The sequence below is a fragment of the Melitaea cinxia genome, chromosome 2, assembly GCF_905220565.1.
Source record: "Melitaea cinxia chromosome 2, ilMelCinx1.1, whole genome shotgun sequence".
Lineage (NCBI taxonomy): Eukaryota > Metazoa > Arthropoda > Insecta > Lepidoptera > Nymphalidae > Melitaea > Melitaea cinxia.
In genome coordinates, this window is record NC_059395.1 from 19603159 (window position 1) to 19626560 (window position 23402).

A 23402-nucleotide genomic window follows, 5' to 3' on the forward strand; every position below is an offset into this window, starting at 1 on the left:
TAACCGATTGTGAATAGTATATCCTGCAAATAAGTTACGATAAGACTTTAACAGGAGAAGGTAGAATAGACCATTAGGACCTCTTTCACCTCTATAAATAAATAAAAAACTAATAATACTCAAAAACTATTAATAAACTAAAAGTTTTAGGATCATATCTGCATAAAGATATACAGGTATCACAAATACAGTGAAGTTTGATGATGACAAAGACATCAAAAACTTTTATCTTTTGAATTTCGTTGTCAAGATTGTCTGGAAGAAATCACTCTTAGCGGTAAGGCCGCGTTTGTACATCTTTCTTTGTATATATCACTTTAATGTAATGTTTTTTTATGGCGTATAAAAGAGTATTTATTATTATCTGACTGCATGTCACTCCCAACCCACAACTAATAAAACAGACTCTAAGTGGTCAATTCGTGCTTGTTGTCAATGAAGTACGCCGCCATTACGTAGGACCTCATGTTTTGGCAGAAGTTTGAACATATGAATACTATTACCAAGTTCATGGTAGAGTAGGGTAGTGGGTTGTGCTTCAGATTTGTCTTTGAGAAGAGGCTTGTGCCCCGCACTAAGGACGCTTGCTGGATGTTATAGTATCTAATTGTAAACATATTCCTAAAATTTAAAATACATACTTACAAATTTACAATGCACAATTTTGTATTTCTCTACATAGATTTATGATGATTGTGTAACATGAAAATAACGTATTTTGTTCAATACGATAGAAGTAAAAAAAAGCTTAAAGATTTAAAATACAGATAAAAAGAAGAATGTAAAAATAAAGATTTTAATCGTAAAAAATTTAGTAAAGGGTGAAAAACCTGGCACCGAACTTGTAGGCTTAAAACAAAACCATTACAAACAATAAAAGGAATGTCCGCTGTGTAGAACTGACTGGCTTACCAGAAAACTTATAAAAATGTCAAAGTCAAACTTCCCACTGGGTTCCATACAGTTGTAAAAGAAAATAACCAATTAAACTTGTGTCTTTTCTGTATTAGGAGTAATCTTTAATTATATTTTGATTATATTCGTAATAAGAGTTACAAATTAGTCGCAAGGCCCATTATTCTACTTCTGCTCACCATGTAATTGATTTATTAACAAATCTGCAAATATACACACACTATCGTCTTTCAATCAATATTTTATCGTCAATAAATAAATGTGTACATGCATAGCGCATGCATATTGCATGTGTATATGGGACGATCGCTCTACCTTCTATATATATATATATATATATTCGTCGTATATATATAGTCGTCATATAAAGAGTCACTGAAGAGTTTCTTACTGATTCTTCTCTGTAGAATCTACTTTCCGATTCGGTGGTGTCTTCACTTTTAAAAATAATTAAAAAATTTATTTGCAAAATAAAAAAAAGGAAATTTAAATTAAATTTAAATAATTCGGGCGTGCTATTTAAATTAAGCTATTTTGATTTTTCTTTTATTTAAGTAAGTAAGCTACTTTAGATAGGGAACCCTAAAAAAATATCACTGTATCGTCTTCCCTCATCGGTGAAAAAAAAATTTGTTTGTTTTTTTTAGTGAAAAGATTACAAAGAATCTTTTACTTGGTATTTGTAAATTTACTTTATAGATAATGAATCTGGTTACTTTTTTATTTTTTTATTAAGTTATAAAAAAAAGCTCTGATCCTTCTCCTACAAGGAGAAAGAGTCTAGGCCTGGGAGGAGAGCATAGGCCTATGCTCAGCAGTGGGATATTACAGAATGAAGCGTAAAATATGTTGATTATTTAGAAACTTTTTGTAATACAAAATAAAGAAAAGTTGTACGCGCTACACGATTCGTAAAATACTAATAAAACAGAAGAAAAAAACATCAGGCAACACGAAATTAATAATTTACGTAAAGTATTCTAAAATTATATCTTGGAATAAAATTTAAAATTATAATTAACTTTAAAATAGTTTCATTAACATTAAAAGAATAAATAATTGTTATTGCTTGCGGACTAAAAACAAACCGACTTCAATGACATGGACCAGTAATACAGCGTAAGTAGACGAAACAATAGTCAAGTAAATGCGCGTTATTAGAGACAACTCAGAATGAAATCATTAAATCTCGATCAAATTTAAATGAGATTACGTGACAAGTAACACCTTTAGAAAAAAAAAAGAATCAGTGAAATCAATCATCATTACAGCCTATACAGTCCACTGCTGGACATAGGCCTCCACAAGTTTACGTCAAAAATAACGTGAACTCATGTGTTTTGCCCATAGTTACCACGCTGGGCAGGTGGGTTGGTGACCGCAGTTCTGGCTTTGTCTCACCAAAGACGCTTCTGCCCGTCTTCGGCCTGTGTATTTCAAAGCCAGCAGTTGGATGGTTATCCCGCCATCGGTCGGCTTCTTAAGTTCCAAGATGGTTGTGGAACCTTGTTATCCCTTAGTCGCCTCTTTACGACACCCACGGGAAGAGAGGGGGTGTCTAAATTCTTTAGTGCCGTAGCCACACAGCACAGCGAAATCAATACACGAAGTAAAAACTTATGAGGTATATACGACGTAGGTTAACGAAAAAGTAGTCAAGTAAATACGCATTATCAGCGATAACTCAGTAAGTTAAATTAATATATTTTTTTCTACTATCAGTAATTTATTTATTAGTATTTATTTTATACTTCCAATTATTACTCTCAGTAAGTTAATAGTAAAAAAATACAGTCGAATTGAGAACCTTCCCCTTTTAAAGTCGGTTAAAAATATATTAAAGTAGGTTATTAATAACAGATAACGACAAATAAAACTCTTACAACACTTTTTGCAAATCATTTATTTAATGTTAACAAATTATTAAGTAATCGTAATCAGTTCTGTACAACAATATCGTGGAAGTCTGTTCGCTAGTTTTAATTGAAAGTGTGGGGTTATTGACCATATATGTAATAGAAACAGAACCCTTTTGTTTTTGTATTGCTGTTCTATGAAGATAATATGACATTACCGTGATACTACCTATTAGCACTAATTTACTTCTATTGCTCGATCGCTTTCTAGACGTTTTCTTTTTTTAAATTTCCTTTTTTTCACACTTTGTGAATGACGATAGTGTTTATAATGTTTTTTGTACTTTCGTTGTGTGTGCGAAACATTATATCAAAATATAAATTTTTTTGGATCTATCATTTAAAATTAAATAAGGAATAAATCTGAAAAGATAAGAATAAAAAAGTATAATATGAGTATAGTAAGGAATTTTGATTATACACCATATTATTGTCGAAATTAAAAAAAAAATGCCAAAATCGAGAAATGAAAACCAAACCTTTATTATTATTACACTGATTCATAATTAAAAAAAAACTCCAATTATCTTAATGGAACTCATTCTATAATGACACGTCGTAGAATTGATAATGATTTTCAGGGTAATTTTTTTTTGGATTATTTTCATTATTTTAAAATGTTAGTCGAAACTTAATCCACAACGCAGTTCAACTCGTACGTAATCAAATAAAAAAAAAAAAAACAGATCACGACGCCGTTCTTCGATTAAATGTGGTTACATTTATTTTAATAACAAAGTTTGCTCTCACAACGTTAATCATAATTTAACTGCTTCATTGAGCTTAATCCGCTTTATTAAGTTTTTGATAATATATTGGAACGAAATTGCGTATTATATAATCAACTTCAGAAATCAATCACAAATGTCAACGATTCGTTGCAACAGCAGGACTTCAATCGCTCATTTAGCGGTATATCTAATACATAATGATGAAATTTTCATACACAACTTCCTTTGGTGATCCAATTTAATATTTTTATTGCGATATTCAGTGATTTAGACGAATTACGCTAGCTTAGGATTCGTTTACACTCTGTTGATTGTAAAGCATGTTATAACCTCTGTAAAGATAAGAGCGTGTGTACAATGTTAAGTAACTATTATTTTATTAATAAGATATAAAGTAGTGAAATAAATTAAAAGATTTGAATAAGATTAAAAAAATACTGAATTATAATACTAATACTTATTAATTTATTAATACGCTTTAAAGTGAAATGTAGAAACACAAACGATAGGCTCAATTTCTTCGGTTTCTGAACTATTACGATTTCCAAAATATAAAAATTTAATTTAAATGTAAAGGAAACACTATACACATTTTATATTTCGTTACTTTTTTTTTAAGTTACAACCTTTTTGTTTATTTTATTGTCAGGACAGAATAATGGACCTTTGTCGTGATGACAGAAATATTTTCACATTCGGATTGTAAGAAATCAGTTCAAGAAAAGGCTTTAAATCTTTTATAATAGTAATTACACTTTTTTTGTTCTTGTTTTGGAAAAACGCAAATATCGTCTTTATTTTGAGATTTCTACTAAAAAGAACAGAAAAAGTATAATTACTATATATATATAATATCTTTAAACATGATGTATAGAATTTTGTCACGTACGACATTAAATTTAATTATAAAAAGGTAATAAGTGGATGTACACGCTGAGCGAGGATTTACTGACCTATTTTCTAAAAAGAAATATATGTGAATGGAAATATCTCATAAATTTAGTAGAAATCGATGGTAAAAAAGAATAATGAATCAAAAACTTTTTACTGTCGGATACTATCATCTGTCCAATAGCGTTATCCAAAATGGTAAAACAGGCCCTAAGTACTAAAACACTTTGTAATCAAAAATATTTATAGTGTAATGTAACACACTAGTCAGATGCGGCTAATAAAACAAAGATTATTAGTGCATACAACAAAACTATACAAATACTTACAAATGATATGAATCTTATCGTCATCAGACGTGACTTGAACATATAGGAATCTTAACGTAATACTGAAACAGGCATTGTTATATACGAGCGGCAGAGCAGAGCGGAGGGCGTCACGCTTCGACTCGCCCTTTACTAGTCAATGTTTCTTAATAGGACAGTATTGTTTATTATAGATACTAGATACACGAGAAAGTCATTAGATTAAAACTATATATGTTACGTAGTGTTTCTAAATTATCTATATATTATGAAGCAAAAACTTTGTACCCCTTTTTACGAAAATTGCGCAGATATAGAGAAGAAGTGCAGAATACTCATATTTTTTTTTAAATTTATGCATAAAAATATATTAAATCAATATTTGACACACACAAGCTTATTATTACGCTCTTTTGTTGATTGTTGAAGTCTGTAGTCCAATAAAATAATTTAAAAAAAAGATTCATTATTTTCATTATTTTTTTTGACTTAAATTTTTAATTATGGTCGAATTTCGACCACTGGGCGACCACTAGTCTACAAAAAATATGTCGAACAGTTTTAATAGTTTAAGCACAAAATAGGCTTAAAACTGAATTTAAGTTACTGTTTCTATTTGACAGATTTTTTGTACTAACGTAAAAATAGTGTGCAGTATATGTGGTCTAGTTTTATACTCCTCGCTTCAATGCAAAAAATAATGTTGTAGCATATATATTTTCAAACTAAATAAACGAATGGATTTCGTATTGTAGCGATTGCATAATAGTACAAAATATTAAACAATCATTATCGACTATTTCATTTTCACCTTTAAATAAATAAATAAATTCGGAGTCTCTAATATAGGTGATAAATAGATCAAAAATCTCTCCTAGACTATGTTTTAGTAAATTTGACTGTTGAAAAATAGTTATAGTTATAATTTGTCTCTCGCTAGATCTAATTATGTATAGGTTTGTTTCTATAGGTACTTCACTAGTATTGCGTAAGTAATCAAACCAAAAGTTTTTAAGGCTATAAAATCATAATCTTTGATTAATTTAGGCCTGTAGTGACCTTTTAATTGTCAATGATTCATGGCATTCTAATTTAGACCCATCAATAAGTTAATATTAGTAAAAAAAAAACATAATTTTGACAGTTATTTATAAATTTGGCGGCAACTATTTTTGTTGAGATTTGACAGTTACGGTATTTTAAATAATTGCTCAGTTCGTTAATTATACATAATTTTTTTTTGGTGTTATGTTGAGAATTATAATGCAATTAATTCTTTTTTTCTTTGATTACAAAATTTTGTATATATGGACTCAACAACCAAAAAAACCCGTGCTCAAATAGAACAACGGTTGTAATAAGCAGTCCAAATAGGCATACTTATTTTTTAAGATTTATTGGTCAAAGGCGGGGCTAAATACCAAACTAAGTGACAGCGATTAGTCACTATTTTTTAAGGCGAATACACTAATATTTTAGTTCAAATTATCTTTCGTGTGAACCTTTAACTTGTACCAGATGTATTGGTCAAGAATTTATTTATAAGTATTTTGTTACAAGTTCAAATCACGTGTTTGTTGGTGTAGTGTAAAAAGAGTAGACGAGCACAGCTGTCTATGAGTGTTCTTGCTTTGTTTCATATTGAGTTGTTGTTGTATCTATAGTTGTTATCTTATGATCAACCTTACCGTAACGCCTTTCAGTTTATATAGGTCTTTATTACATAATCCTTAAAGAAAAAACATAAATAAAAAAAATATATTTATGTTCTAGCTCTGTGTTATACATATATGTAGTAATGTCACGATCATAAATAACATATTGAAGTGTAAATACTTTTTTAATTAGCGTGGTGGTGCAAATTGAACTTACGTGGTCCATGTTAATTTTTTTGGGGCATTTGGAAAGAAATCTGTGTTATCGTAACGTGTTGTAGATTATTAAATCATTTTGTACTTTTACGAAATTGACAAGTTATCAGTTCCATCAAAAACTTAGTTTATAAGGATAAATAATTAACTCAAAAATATGTTTCATTTAAGGAAAGCTCAAATAATTTTCTCTGAGGAACAACCTCAACTTTAATTCTCATTATAGACAATACTTATTTGAAAATAAATTTATTATTATTATTTAATTTTACAAAATGGCTAAACTTTAATAAAGATAATTTTTAACGTTTTGTTTTTTAGTTTAGTGCCTTTTCGTTGTATTAAAAGCAAAAATCATTTTTTCTCTTTTAAAATATTTGACGTTTAGGTTATCTTTGGTAATCGTGAAATACTTTCACAGATAAAAAATAAATCTTCAGCGTAAAATTACCGGAAGCAAAGATGATTTGAGAACAATGTCGTAATTTTAATATGAAAGTTGTAAGTCGGTCAAAGGCGAGCGAGACAGACATATATACATAAACAAGAATGACAGAAGCAGCACGCGTTGCGTAAGGTGACCGGTTCGATTCTTGCGAATATTAATTGCCTTTTACGATAAAACGGGGAAAATATACTTTGCAGAAGATATTTCGGAATTTTGAAAAACAATCTTTGTCAATATGTGTAATGGGAATATAATTATATACACCTTGTATATGGTTATTTTATTTCATAATGTACAAGATGTATCTGATGATCTTCAATAACAACCGCGGTATTTTTTTTTGTTTTAAGTATTTCATTTACTACTTATTCGATGAAGGTAATAACATATTATACAATTCAAGGTGCAATCTCACTCAGGGGATACACCTGGGACAAGCGTTCGTCTGGGTCTCAATACTCAACCGGTGACGCAGTAAAGACCGCCAGGGCCAAACGAAATACATATATTGAAAAAATATAGCCTTAAATAAATGCTTTCTATGTATAATATAAAAAAAAAATGCTATAACATTCGGCTGTCCTATAATACAATTAGTATTAAGTTGCTTACTGTAGGAACAGACGACCATTTGTGTGTACGTCATAAGATATTTATTTATTTATAAATAAAACTACACACAATTACGCACACGCAGACTAAAGAACATTTAACTGTTCATGTTAAGCATTCATAAATAATATCCAAGTTTGCATTTCCATATTTACTTAGATTGACTAAATCTCTCACTTAGAAACTTGGGTCCTGTTTCACTAGCTGTGGATTGCTATTTGACGGATGACGGCATCGAAAAGATAAAGGTTTTTGACATATTATTCTTTTATAATCATCGAATATATCTGCGTTTATTCGCACGTGTGATTCCAAAAGTTGTAAGTTATTCGTTGAAGAGAAACAGGTCCTAATGACCCATAATATCACTTGCTCTTAAAGTCTCTTTGCAACTTATTTGCAGGATTAAACTGTATCCAAAACTTGTGAAACAGGCCCTTATTCTGTTATAAAATAAGGTAGTTATTTCAATTTACTTCATTCAATACCCTTAACCTTAAAATGGTATCGCATGTTTTGTTACATTATACCGATAAGTGCGGTAATGCGTAAATAATACTGAACTATTGTGTTTTTATACAAGTTTATTCATGTGGAATTAGCCGTGTAACGATCGTAATGTCATCACGATAAACTTACACACACAGATCTCTAGAGATTAAAGTATTAGGATCGGTGTAAGTAACTTAAAAAAAGGATTGTCGAATCAATTTTTTTTACCAGTACAATATTTTTTTTCTTAATATGAAAAAATAATACATTGCAAAACTAATAAAAAAAAAAAAAAAAAAAAACAAAAAAAAAAAAAACGTCAATAATCATCAAAATCAGTCGTGTCGATAAAACAAGACGGTATTTAAATTCGCGACTGTCTGGTTTTATTTCATATCATCTGATTAATTGAGTGGTTTCATTAATCAAATGTCATACGAATTGCATAAAAACATAACATCTAAACCTCATTATATACTTCTTCATACATAAAACTCGACATTAATGTAAATGCCTGTGTGTTCATCACCTGGCGCCGCATGCGGGTCGGTTATGACACGCGCCATACAAACCCACATTACTTGACCCACTCGCCTAGGAAACTCTGCTATTTATCGCTATAACCGAGTTAATTTCATAATAATTTACATATTTCCTAACAAATAAGATCGTAAAAAGTTACTAGTTTTTTTACTTTGTAAATTTTTTATTATATTATTGTGTAGATTGTATAATAATTAGATAGAATTTTTTTAAAAGTATTCCAGATTAATAAAAATCTAATTTATGAGATTGTAGAATAAGGTAGGTCAATTGTAGTATGTTCTTCTAATTACAATAGTAACTCATGGGTTACGCTTAATCTAAAGAAGCTATTTTGATTTAAAATAAGGCTATACCGTTGACATCACCGACATTTTAAAAATTCAAGGAATTTTTAAATACAAGTTTAAGATGCTTGTTATCAGGGTCAAAGGTAAACAAGATTCATTTTTTTTCTTTACAATTACATACGTTATAATGATGGTCATCAATAATAAACCATACTGAGAATTAAAATAATTTGCAATTTGTCATGAATGGTAAAACCAATTAGTTGGTATAACTTTAAATAATTTACAGTATTCAGCCGGTAACATTCCACAGCTGGACTACACCTCTTTCTCCATGTAGGAGAAGGATCAAAGCTTATTTTACCACGCTGTTAAATTGCGGGTTTGCAGATAATTCACAGTAGTAAAAAATATATTTTTAAAAAATATTTTTAAGAGTTATTTAGAAAATTCTGTATGTGCCGCTGTATGGCTACGGTAGTTAAGACTATAACTACCCCCTCTCTTCCCGTGGTGTCAAGGTGGTGTGTAAGAAGCGACTAAGGGATAACACAGTTCCACAACCACCTTGGAATTTAAAAAGCCGACGATGGCGGGGTAACCACCCAACTGCTGGTTTTGAAATACACAGGCCGAAGACGGGTAGCTGCGTCTTCGGTGCGACAAAGAAAACCCTGCGGTCACTAACCCACGTGCCCAGCGTGGTGACTATGGGTAAAATGGTTCACGACATTTTTGGCGCGAACTTGTGGAGGTCTATGTCCAGCAGTGAACTGTGGATGAAAATGGCTGAAACGATGATGATGATGATGATGATGATAATGATGATGATATGTGTAAGAAATGTGAAGAGTTTATAGGAGTAAAATATAAATTGTAGGTAAGTATCAATCTAGCAATATAAACACCAAATCAGAGTTAGTGTGAGTTTCACAAATCAAACGATATTAAGTGTAATAGTTTGCCTTTATTAATTTCAATTTCAATAATCAATCGTAATTCATATTGCGTTTATTTTGAAATTCTGTCTTGATTAAGAGCGCGTTGAAATCGGAGCGCGTTGATGTCTTCTGTTTGAAATATTTTTACAAGATTTAATCCTTCAAATTCTAATCTAAATGGAGACCACATAGTTTTTTTTTTATAAATATATGTTTATGGCATATATTAGGTGTGGTTTTTATTTTCAAACGTTTAAAGTCTTAGAAAATCAATTGAATACGTTTTGTTTGTAGTACAAATCTTAAACATTGGTTTGCTAACTGGCCCGTTGTCAAATAAAACTAAAAATGCAGCAATAAAATATATGAGTCACATTACTAGGTACAATCTCTTTTGAATAAAATTTTAGGTCATATCTTTGCGCAAAGCGGAACATTGAACCGGTGGACGTGAGTTTGTTGTGATCGTAACGCCCGCAGCTCCGCTAATATCGTGTTTGGGATATTTTCATGTTGAAATGTAAAATATTACACATTCCAAGTCATATTATGACATTTCGTAGTTTATACAGATGTATGTGTATAGTGTATGCTAAATGTATGTTTTCGTGTGAATGTTCATGTTGTGACGTAATATAGTGCAAGTGTGCTAACCTCAATGTAATAAAAAAAATATGTACTCAATTTGTCTGTAAGCTTGTAATTACCGGGCATTGACCTCTCCTCGCAAGAAGAACAGTTGGAACTTAATCTCTAATTCAACACACTAATAAAAAAGTATCTAAAGTTTAAATGTAAATATGTTAATTTTGAGATCTAACTACCTGTGCTATATATGTGTGTATTGATTGCTTATTTATTTAACATTTTTGTAAATAAATATTTATGTTCTTAAATTTAAAATCAATAAAAAAAACCGTTTAAACTATAGAGCGCATTAAAGACAATTAATACACTAAAAAACCCGTCCTCAGAAGCTATCCAGTATAAATATAAAAAAGATTTCGTCACATTTATGTTTCCCTACAACAATTATCAGTCATTAAGCTCACAATTAAGGTACTATAATTAGCAATAATTGTTTTCCAACTGCTTGTCAGTGTTAACAAATCGACACCGAATGTACTCGTAAAATGTAAATACTGCCAGCGTTTCTAATTCTAGCTTACGCTAAGATTTACTCATTACCTATGTAATGAAGTCTGAGCTCATATACATTCCCACGTGCCTATTCAATTTGCGTTCATAAGTTAAGGTCTTCACGCATGGATGGACGCTGTAAACACACATTAATTAGCATTATTGTTTTCTATATGCATAATTAATATTACTGGAAACAATAATAATTAACGTCTCACATGGAATGGTCGCCAAAAAGATAGAGTTCCTGTATTGTCCGGAAGCACAAACAGTATAATCTCTCAAATCACGACTACTGTATGATCTATAAAAACATTTTTTTTTTGTTAGCTGCGTGTATCGAATCAACAGGAAAACGATAAAACATTTATTATTTTGTATTTAATCTATATTTAATTTTGTTATACTTATACCAACAGTCTCTGAATCTTCCAAAGGACTTTTTACCTGTTAGTAGTTGTTAGAAAGTAAATTAGCGTTACAGAATTAGCGTGCAGACTTAATCATATTCCTATGAAACCTTTTCAGTACGAAATGAAAGTTTAAGATAGATATTTAAAAATGCATCTACGTAGTTCGCGATCGTCAGTATCAATTTAATGGCTTCTATTCACTGACTCCACTGGCTCGCATCGTCTTTTGAGTAAGGCTACAGATTATTTTAATTTTGATCCAAACAACACAATGCTTATTAGAAACCAAAAATTAATAATTAAAAATTATTAATAAATAAAAAAAAAAACGCCTAACGCTTACACTAAATTGCAACCAAAATTACGATAAAAGTCTCCAACCGGAAGATACGAATTAAATCTTTCTTCAACGTGATACCATTAGTTCTAAAATGGAAGAGAAACTCGAATTCCTTGTAACTTCCTGACATACCACGCCATAGGCAGCCGGCACAGTGTCAACATCGTGTAACCTAGGCCTACTCCACGCCCTTTACGAGTCAACATTAGTGATGTAATTTCTTAAACGTAAAATCGGCTTATGGCAATCGATATCGACGAACAAGCGACCATAGAGTATAATTTTTAAAGGTTTAAAAAAAAAAATTTAAAGGTATTTTGAAATAAAACTTCTTTAAGAACACTTGACTTGGGGAGTGAGCTGGTGAATGCGTGACGAGAGCGTTACGAGAAGTGTGACCAGGTGAGGCCAACGGCAGTTGAGAGGGATATATATGTTAAATGGAACTAAAGAAGTTATACTTCAGTCGTGTGGTCTAAATCACACTCGTTTTTTCCTAAACAATTTATACATAATATTTATTTTATTAATTAATTGTACAAATATGTAAGTATGATAGTTGTTGTGTTATAAAATTTATTGTAACTTTTAATTTTACGTAAATTATGACACAAGTCAAAGATATATATGTTTTAAGTATTTCATTATAATAAATTTTAATAATGTAGTAAAATCGAATTTTTAAATAATTTATTATAACAAGATACACAATAAATTATTTAAATCACTTGCGATTTTGAAATTGAAATATCCGCTGCGGTACAATTAGAGTAATTTAAATGTAGTTAAAAAAATTATAATTCTAAACATTTTTGAATATCATATCAAAAATTGACCGCTCCAGCGGGGATCGAACCCGCGTATCCGACTGACCGTGTCGGCGCTCTAGCCAATTAAGCTATGGAACGATGTACCCGCTAGATCGAAATTTTTGATATGATGATTTTTATATTCGGTTTAAGCGAAATAAATCAAATAAAATCGTACATATTAAAATTATAATTTTCAAAGGAAAAAAAATGTAGTAGATTCACAGAAAATGATTCTGTGACTAATCTTGGTCACCGTAAGTATATCAACTGATATATTTATATGTAATTTTCACAATAATTGTGTCATTTTAATTTCCGTAGTTCGATTAGTAAGAGCGTTCGGGACATTTACTCGTTGGGCAACACTCGGCTGAACGCGCCGGTGTGTTAACACTCCGCGAAGGCATGCAAGTTCAACTGTGTGGCAATGTAATAACCAATTATTTTAATCTCTGCTCCTCGTTTTTAACGTAATTGATATTGTCAGTAATTTAACAATATGTTAAAATAAAAAAACGAGTGCGCATTAGACCACACGACTGAAGTAAAACTTACGAAATGTAAATCTCTTTCTTTCTATCTTCACTAACTTATATTGCCCTCTCGACTTCCGTTCGCTTGGCCCGATCACACTTTTCGTAACACTCTTGTCACGCATTTACCTGCTTATTCCCCAAGTCAACCGTATGTAAAGAAGTTTTACTTCAGTAAATGATACGTATTTATTTTTAATCCTCTGCCCACATTTTCTCTCATTTCTGAAATAGTGTATAAATTATATTTGTATTTACCTCAATTTATTGCTTAACATTTGCAATTCTGATTCTAGCAAAGATTTTTTTGTTAATTTACTGTATTGATTAATAATTTAAATTATGATCTAGTTTTAGATTTCGAAAAGTCTTGACTCTTTGTCTTATGCTGATTCCGCTGTGATAAATAAACATCTTACTAGAAGTCTCTCTCTAAAAGTATTAGATAACTTGAATACTCGTATACTAGTAAAAGGAAATTTCAACTGTAAGAGGTTGTTTTCAAAGTTATTTGTACGTTGAAATTATTACACAAATTTTCTTACATTCAGGTCAGCACTTAATCGAAAAATTTTATAAACAGAAAGAGCTACTTTCGCACTTACAAAGTATAAGCGTCAAAGTATTCCACAATAATGTTGAAAATTATAATTAACACGAATTACGTATTCGCGATACGATGTGTTCGCATTTTGTCAGAGATACGTCGGGCACTAAAACAATTGCATAAGATGCAAGTATAATTACAACAGGCGTAACTCGATTCGGTTGGTTCGGCTGACGTAACTCTGTTGACAAATGTTTCGGCACTGTGGACCTATATGGTGTGGTCGGTCCCAAGTGTCGCTGGAGTACAATAAGGTTATCCTTGTTGGAAAAATTCGCAAGCTTATTAACAAAATTAAAAATTATTTAAAATAATTTTTTTTAAATTAGAACAAGATACTGAAAACATGGAAAACTAATTGGATGGAAGCTTATCACAGACAATTATACGGCACTACTAGATATTCCGCTACCAACCCCTATTTTAAAATCTGTCAATACACAAAGCACACATAACTAAACATGTAAAACTATCCTCAAGATAAAAGAGTTACTGACCTACTTGCACTGTAATTAGAGGCTTTTACAATTAAGGAACTTATCACTATTAACAAATAAGAAAATTGGAAATCTGTTACCACTAAAAGAACAAAGAGTAACTGTAACAACTCTATTTGACAACCATTTTTACCGTTCATAAAGGGGTTTACCAGCTCTAAAGGGTCCGTCGGTCACAAGAGCCTTGTCAACGTTGTTAACAATTACCCAACTGTAATCGCTGAAGGTTATAAAGATGATACAAACGGATATCGGAAATCCTGATGGAAACGTAACCATGCATGAAGACGTCTCCTGAGCCAAACATGCCCGAACATTTACAACAAAGTGGTAATAGGAAATGCTATATATAAATAAAAGCCTCACCCTCCTTGACCACTGTTAAGATGTAAATTCTTTGTCAGGGGTCCGGAAACACACCTAAATATACGACACGGAAAATTGGTGCTAAATAATTGTAGATTTCATTTTGATAAAATGTCATAAATAGATGTTTAAAACTGTCAGAGAAATGTATGGATTTAATAAGACTTAAATTCCACCCGGAATGCAGTTAAGCGGAAAGTTAGACATGGTGCAACTATTGCAGTTGTTACTTAGGGAAGGGCTTTGTGTAGCTCTATCTTGTACTGCCCACTTAACAGCTGAGTTACGTACTACATTGTAGTTGCAGTCGACAAGTGGGATCACTGGTGTAAATATTTATGTACTTGAACAAGATATATATTAAGTTTGGTTCAGATTTGTTAGAAATGTCTTAAGTGCTATTTAATTCATTGTAAATTAGAAGTGATGGATTTATAATAAGGTATTTAACAACGGCCCCGACATCATCACAGACGTTACTACGTTACACACCTTTCATGAAATGTTGTTGTTGCTCGATGGAATCAGTTTTCAATAAAGATTTTAATCAATAAAAAAAATTTTTTGGCAGCTATTAAACTAATTAACGTAATAATGATTTGTTTGTATTATTTTTTGTGTAATATTCACACATGAGGAAATTATAAACATTTTTAATATCATAACAAAATTGGTTTAGAGCGCCGAAACGGTGAATTGGAGAGCGGGTTGGGCGGGGGGGTATTTTAATATGATATATGAACATAATTGTTTCTCATTATGTATATTTTGTAATAAATACGTCTTTTTATATGTATATTCTAATATACACATTGAAAACAAATATAATGTATATGTAATATGACTACAAAGAATTAAATGGATGATCAGTGCCAACCAACAAACGAAAAAAAACAAAAATTAGCAATGAAAAAAAAAACATACTCAGGTAAATTAAGAAATAATGTGATGATGAGTGTCTTAAGTTTCGTTTTCGAAAACCTCTGTTCCACTTGCGAACAACGCTAATCAGCATACATATTGCTTTTTGCTTTCGTAAAATATTGCGAAGTAACTTTATTCTGCGCAGACATGAGTACATCGCGAATATTTTCTGCATACTTATTGTTATCGTTAAATATTTACACATCGATTATTAATTCCATGAATAAAAATATATTAATTATTTTAAAATAAATATTGATTAGATATAGCTTTAAAACATTTATCAAGTTAAATCTTGATTTCTTTTTTCAAGACAATTAAAAATGCTTTTTTTCAAATTCGAATTTTCAAAAATTTAAATAGCGCCATTAAATACAATGTCAGTACTTATATTTGAACGTGTTGTCGATGTATATAATTTGTTATGAAATAAGCATTTCTTTACAATTGTCTCGAGACAAAGAAAGCGTATTGCTTGCAGAAAGAACGCAATCCCATTGATTTAATAATTATTGTTACAAGGTCTGACTTTATATGAAATATTGTTTGAATATGTTTGTGATTGTTAATAATAATTATAGTTTAATGATATGAGTAATAAAGTCATGTATTGATGTGCGTTATTTGCCTTTGACAAAAAATGTGTCGACAAAAAACTTTTATTTGACCTTAAATGTGCTACATTTTGATAATATACTATAATGCTATTGAACATGTATTTTTTTATTATCATAACAATTTTTTATTGAATTGTGATATATGTTTTAATAACCTAAGCCCTTAAATTTACTAAGAGCCTTTGAATATATGGCTTTTGGGTATTGCAGACAATTTTATATTCTATGAGTTGATTTCTGAAAAGTTGATTACTTACATACCGATAGCAGCGCCACCTAAAAGAAGGTATAAAAAACAATAAGCGTGGATACTAGCTCGTTTCCTTCAATTTCATTAATTTACAATTACATTATCAGGCAAATACAATGAGAATAAATTGTAAATTTTAATGGAATTAGTGTTACACCATAACGGCATTAGATAATGCATCTTAAAGTTACTCATGCTTACATAATGTGTTGAAAAACGGAGATTACCAAAGAATTCTCTTTAGAAATTTCAACCAAGGTCGTTTAAAGATGGCAGTCAACAAGTTTTTAGTTTAGTCGATATGAGGTAATTAATGCTTCTTGTGTAAACAATTTTTATATTAACATTCTACACTTATATGCAATTACTTTACTGAAAAAATATACAAACATTTTTGTTAGTAATGCATTTTCTCACAATTAAGAATAAATAATACGAAATATAATAGTTTATGCAGCTCACTTATTTTATCTGTTACTAACATCACGCCCCGGCTTCGCACGGCTATACAAACATTTCAATTTTTTCCTAATTTAAAAAAGATAAAATTTAGCCTATATTAGTTGCGGATAGTGTAGCTACCTAACAGTGAAAGATATGCAAATAAACAATCAAACCTTTCCTCTTTATAATATTAGTATAGATTATTAAATACACGTGCAATTTAAATTTAATACATAATCACGATAAGTAAATAAATATTTGTAATGATCAAACAATTTTATGTAGAGGAAAACGTAATATATAATCATAATATTACATACAAACTTGCGGCAACAACGAAACTTTTACACACATTATCTACACGTTATAAAACTTACGAGATCATTAAATACTTTGTTATAACTATTTATCATCAAGTGTATGTCTTAACAGATGCATATTATATAGGTAAAGAGCGTTGTTCGTTTAAACGTACTGTGTTAAGTGTACGGAAAGATATTGTTTTAATGTTGTTGCTGCTTGTGATAGCTTAAATTTCTTAGGTAACTATAACGAATTAAAATTCAAGTTTTTAACTCTTGTCTTATGCTTATTATGTACGTATTATCAGATCTTTGCCAAACATATAGTAGAATACACTACATGCACGGGGACAGTACAGCCTGTAGGCTCGCTTTGTATGCAATCCTAATAAGTTACTCGATTCAAGCCATGTGAGACTGTATATTTTTATTTTATCAATAAAGTTACGCTACAGTTTATTCAAAAATATAATGTACCCATGTGATTTATTTATATAAATACTGGCTGACCTGGCAAAGGTTTTTCTGCTATATGGATTGAGATAACATTATTACATAGGAGTATAAATAGCCTACGACCTAGACTCAGACATACACAAAAAAAAACAGTCGATCGGTTTCGGAGGAGTTCGGTAACAAACATGGTGTTACGCGATTTTTACATATTGGACTTAAGGATTATAGCTTATTATAGAGTATTACATAGAGTTGCAACCAAATAACATAGTGGCTAGTTAATTACATAATTTGATAGTGGCGTATGATCCTTGAATTATTACATTCACAAATAAAACGCAGCCATATTTAGATTGGTTTAAATTGCTTTAATAAAAAACTATATCTATACAAATAAAAAAAATTGGAGTGTCTGTTTGTAATATTAAAATAAACGCTTTTTACTAAATGCATACAGATGTATACACGGTACAAATACCAAAATAACATGTTTTACAATTTTTGTTTGCCTGTCTGTTTGTTCCGGCTAATATTTGAAACGGCTGGACTGTTTTTGACGGGACTTGCACTGGCAGATAGCTAATTTAATAAGGAGTAATTTAGGCTACTTCTATTTTTGAAATTTATTTATTGTACCTATAACTCTGCCAACAGAACAATAATTTTTTTGTTAAATTCCACGCGGACGAAGTTGCGGTCACAGCTAGTCTGAATAAATAAAAATGAATGTTACTAAGCGCATAACTCGAGAATGGCACGACTAATTCAGTAATTTTTTTTGTACATGTTCCTTACGGAAGGTTTTAATATTTAAAAAAAAATGCACTATCAACCTTTGACAGAACGAAGACTATCTGGGTAGCTAGTCTTTCAATAAAATTTTATTACGAATAAAGCTTGACTTTCTCAGAAATCAATAAATGGTTTTTCGTAATTGATTGGAAATTAACTTTTACTACACCTTTCTTTTAGTTTGTCAATATTTGATTGTTATCAAACGTCATTTTATTATTATTACATATATTTATAATACGTAACATAATATTACATTGTTATTATTAAATCTGCCATTTGATGTTAGTAAAATTATTATGATAGTATTATTTTGTCGAATAAATATTTACGTTATGGGAAATGCAATTGTTATTGCATGTTAGTGTCACATTCATTACTAATGGATTTCTGTTTAAATTTATTCTTTTTTTCGTAATTTATTTCAATTTTTTTTCTGGTGTACAATAAACAATTTATTATTATTATAAAAATATCGGAATATCTCGAGATAAGAATCTACCATTACTTCACCAATGCGTAGCTAGCTAGCTTCAGCAAATATTTGATATTAATATAAACAGTGCAAACAGCGGCCAGCCATTGCGATTTATTTATTAATATTAAATAAGCGTTCCTGATGGAATGCTGTTGATATTTATTTATGCTGTTTTCTATTAGAATTTAAATTTTACAGTACTTTAAAAATATGTCAGCATTTTTTTCTTGTTTATAGTACTTTTTCGCCCGCAGTTTTAGCAGCATGGATTAGGGGGCGTCCATAAATTACGTGAGGTGTCTTTTTAAATTTTCTGTCCCTCCTTCCTGGTGAGATGTCGTGAGATTTTATTCAACCCCCTCCCCCGTCGCCAAATCTCACGTGAGATTTTTCAAAATGTGGGTTGCTTACGTAAACGCGTTGGATTATTGTAAAAAGAAAAAAAAAATTGCTTCGTGCTTTTATTTACGACTAGTTTAGACTAGTAATCAGACACAATCAACAAATCAGACAGTCAGTAGATGTAGAACGTCGAAGTATAAATGAAATTATTTTCTTTCGAACGAATTAATAAATGATCTTAATCGTAATACGATTACGCTTAAGATTAAATCTTAAGCATGTACGATCTGGATTAAATGGACCAAAATAGTATAATATTTTTTTTTTGTTTCAATCAGAAAAAAAATTGCGTGATATTTGCCCCCCTTTCTCCAACGTAAGATTAGATGAGATTTGACTAGACCCCCTCCCCACGATTCTGCTCTTCATTTTCTTGTGTTAAAATTGATTTGAATTCAGCCATTACAAATAAACAAAAAGTCAAATCTCTCCTCTAGATAATTTCCTTCTATGAGTAAAGATCACTATCAGGTGTATACGATAACAACCGGTAAATAGCTTAACGTGCTCTACGAGGCAAGGTGGGGAGACCCATAAGGACAGAAAAAAAAATAATGACAATCCATAAAACCAATATCCATTACGAGCGGGATCGAACCCGCAAAACCGTCGGTGTTTAGTCGTTACCAATAAACGTTACCTATAAATCATAATCAGAATAAATTGAGTTCAATTTAAAAGCAACCTTGCCTATATATATGTATCTTACTAATATTATCTTTCAATTTCAAATAGTGCTTAAGATTAATTCAAGCTGTTTGTAGGGGGATATATATGTAATTTTAAATAATACGTTGAAAAAAATTGCACTTATTTGTTTCTAAATGACTACCGGCTTCAGCTGTCGGCGCATATGAAGGAGGTTGACTTTTCGACCAGTACTTGTATTTTTTAACCATTATCAAGAAGGTTTTTTTATAATTAATATTATTTGTTTCCGTAAATATAATAAATATTGATATGTAGTCGGAATTATATGTAAAGAATGAAATTTATTTGAAACCCAAAAGTAGGGTCCAGGATATATTGATGTTCGTTTAAGCACACATTCAATAATTTTTAGCCTTGATTTCCTTTATGTACACTTTTATCAATATACATATGTATAAATATTAATATCGTTCTGCATTCTCCATCTTAAATTTTAACTATATTACTTATTGTTATGCTTATGTTTGTTTGAATTTTTCGAAATAAATACCATTTACAGTAAATATGATTTTTTTACATGACCTTGTAACAAAATACTAAAAATACCATAGAAGTCTACTAGGCAGAAGCACATAAGCTATGAAAAAATTACAGCTATGAGGCCAAGCTAACTAACATAACTAATATTTTAAAATATGTTTGCATGTCTACAGTCAGTGTGAATAATGTTTTGAATACAATGACAAAATTTTTTAAATTATACGCGTTTATACCTGCGGCCTATATTATGTTTGTTCTTGATGTAATCGATCTTTCTACATTAACCGTTATTTTAAACAGTTTTTCGCAATAAGATATCTTCATCGAGAAGTTAGGACTCTATCGATAGGTAAAAAAATAGCAATTAAAATATATAATACGAAAAATTAAATTGTACTAAATTTCTCTCATAAATGACGCTACAGCCTGTAATATCCCATAACTGGGCATAGGCCTCTTTCTCCATGTGGGAGAAGGATCAGAGCTTAATCCACCACGCTGCTCCAATGCGTGTTGGCGGATATATTCCCTACTGTGAGTAACGATCGCTATCAGGTGTGCATGATAACAACCGGGACCGACGGCTTAGCGTGCTCTCCGAGGCACAGTGGGGAGACCCACACAAGGACTGCACAAACACCCAGACCACAGCAAACACCTGTATGGCCAATATAAATGTTTGTCATGTGCGGGGATCGAGCCCGCAACCGCCAGCGCAACAGGTACAATCCATGGCTGTAACCGTTGCGCCAATGCGGCGTCTCTCATAAATACCATTACTTATGTGATATGGTAGTTTTTACTAAATTTCATATCATTTAGAATGTTACGTAAACGTTTGAGGTTAGAAATTTTTTAATAAAACTTACACACACATTTCTGCTTATCATTGTTAAATAACACGTCTCAACATTTATTTACATCACAATATCAACCTTAACATTTATTTTTGCTCATTAAAAATCAAAATCAAAATAAAAAATAGCTTTATTCAAATAGGCACCTAGAGCACTTTCGAATCATCATTTTACAAATTAAAACTTTAAAAATCATTTATTATTTTTGTAAAAGTGAAGCTACCACCGAAACTCCGCAGTTACTCTTTTGAAAATAATATATAAACTGTGTTTTAGTACAAAATTAGAAACATGTTACAGCGTCACTAAGTCCACACATCTTTATCAACTATGTAATCCTGCACCGAGTAATAAGCTTTATCTATTATTTTTTTTTAATAAAAACTTTAAATTAACATTTGTCGCAAACCTAAGAAAAACAAGCGGTCCTCGGGCCGTGGTCCAGATGTATCTGCTCTAAATCATCAGAGCATCATGTCATCGCCATACGTATGATAAGGATGTAATTAACATCTCATATATAATTATTATTGACAGTTAAACTTCATGATGAGTTGCAAACTCTTTAAAACTTCTATTGATGATTAACTTTTATAATATAGTAAATATAATTAGTTCTAACGTAGTTGTCACAATTGACAACGCTGTCAAAAACTTTGTGTGTTGTTGTTACAAACGCTGTTGATTATTTGCTTGACTCGCGATTATAGAAGATATTTGCATTGAATCTAATATTTGATTCTTATCTTAGTGTATATCCTTGTAGCCATCTAAACAAAAAATAAGAGTATAGGTGAAATTCAATCTCAACCTTGTAAACTACATTTATATTATTTTAATTGTTTTTAATTAAAAGTATTTTAATATAAAATATGAGATTATTCTTGTAGTATATACGAAATATGTTTACGAAGAATAAATAAATAAATAAATAGATTATAACTTTCACACACAGTCGTCTGTTCCTAACGTAAGCAACTTAATGCTTGTGTTATAAGGTAACAGCCGGCTTATATAGCTAAATACTTTTTTTAATGTACATGGAAATAATACATATATAAATACAAATATTACACCCAGACTTAGGCGGGAATCGAACCCACAACCCGCAGAACTGAAAGCATGGCCACTTCAAACTGCACCACTGGGCTTGTCGAATGTTCTTCCTTTTAATTAGTCGAATATATTTTTAAATATGAAGCTAATTCGAAATATTTTTGTTACCTAAATTATCTTTAAAATTTTAATTAACACAAAATATTTATTTGGTAATTATATTGTTTAACAAAGTTAATTATGAAAAAAAAAAATGATTTAATAATTATTAGTACCTACAGGTATACAAAAAAAACATTCGTTGTATTTACGGATAATCATTTTCGAAAAGTGAGGGATAAAAGGAGTTCTCGATTTGACCGTTATGTGTTACCTCACAACAATTTACCGGGTGTACCGATTTTGATGATTTATTCCATATTTAAAAGCTGGTGGTCGTGTGGCCCCCATTTAAATTTAAGCAAGATTTGACGAGTAGGTACTTTTGAGTAATGTTATACTTATCGATGTAAATTGAAATCGTTTTTGTTTTTGTTTCAGTACAAACACAGTAATTTGAAAATAGCAATCGGGCTTTAGTAGATCGTGTTATTGATAAACGTCAGTCTGACGAAAGTTAATTCGTCGGTGTGAAAGGGAGAGTGCTTACTCAATTGTTATGACATTTTACACATGGAATTGTGGACTACAGATAACGAATTCGTATCTCACAGATAATTAAATGTGACAAAATATACACAGTTATAAACTTTTTGAAGAAGCTCTAAAAAGCAAAAGTATATGTTTACGCGAATTTCACTGATTATAATGAAATAGCTTTTTCGGATTTCATCGCGGTTTAACAAGTTTTTTAGATGCCCGATGTTTCGGAGGTCACATGGAGGTTCGGAGGTTCATGAGGTCACGGGAGGTCTAAAAAATTTAATAAACCGCGTTAAAATCCGATAAAGTTGTTTTATTACACTAA

General features: G+C 30.7%; 1 protein-coding gene across 1 annotated transcript in view; it reads right to left on the minus strand.

Moving 5' to 3' along the window:
- The window catches only part of LOC123662550, a 55020-nt gene that overhangs the window by 29981 nt on the left and 1637 nt on the right, over window positions 1-23402 (minus strand). The gene's annotated exons all lie outside the window — the stretch shown is intronic.